This window comes from Mastomys coucha, unplaced genomic scaffold (assembly GCF_008632895.1).
Source record: "Mastomys coucha isolate ucsf_1 unplaced genomic scaffold, UCSF_Mcou_1 pScaffold1, whole genome shotgun sequence".
In the NCBI taxonomy this organism is placed as follows: domain Eukaryota; kingdom Metazoa; phylum Chordata; class Mammalia; order Rodentia; family Muridae; genus Mastomys; species Mastomys coucha.
The window spans coordinates 61,409,791-61,410,166 of record NW_022196891.1 but is presented as its reverse complement, the minus strand read 5'-3'; the positions used below and the strand labels follow the sequence as shown (position 1 = coordinate 61,410,166).

General features: G+C 40.7%; 1 protein-coding gene across 1 annotated transcript in view; it reads left to right on the top strand.

The window, feature by feature from the left end:
• Positions 1 to 376, top strand: part of CUNH1orf112 (chromosome unknown C1orf112 homolog) — a 48,318-nt gene that overhangs the window by 1,099 nt on the left and 46,843 nt on the right.

The following is a 376-nucleotide window of genomic DNA, read 5'->3' as shown; positions in this document are numbered from 1 at the left end:
CATTTCTTAGACAGTAGCAAAATCCAACGTGGTGCCAATGCCCACTTTTTTAATACTCCATGTGTGGATGTGGAATTATTTTGTTTTTTAGATAGTAGCCTTGGCTGGCCTGGTACTAGCTATACAAAACAGGCTAGTCTTGGGTTTGCAGCAATCCTGAGACTGCAGTGCTGGAATTTTTGTGTGTCACCTAGAAAGGTTGTCTTTATGGAATTTCCTCCTGGAAGCAGCTGTTTTCCTACTCAGAAGATGTTATTTATGTAATGTGTGTCTCAGACTGCCAGGTTTTGAGGGAATGAAGATATACGTTATTTTACCCTCCCCTCAATATTACCGGCACCATCACTACATTTAAAGTACCATTTCTACCTTACCT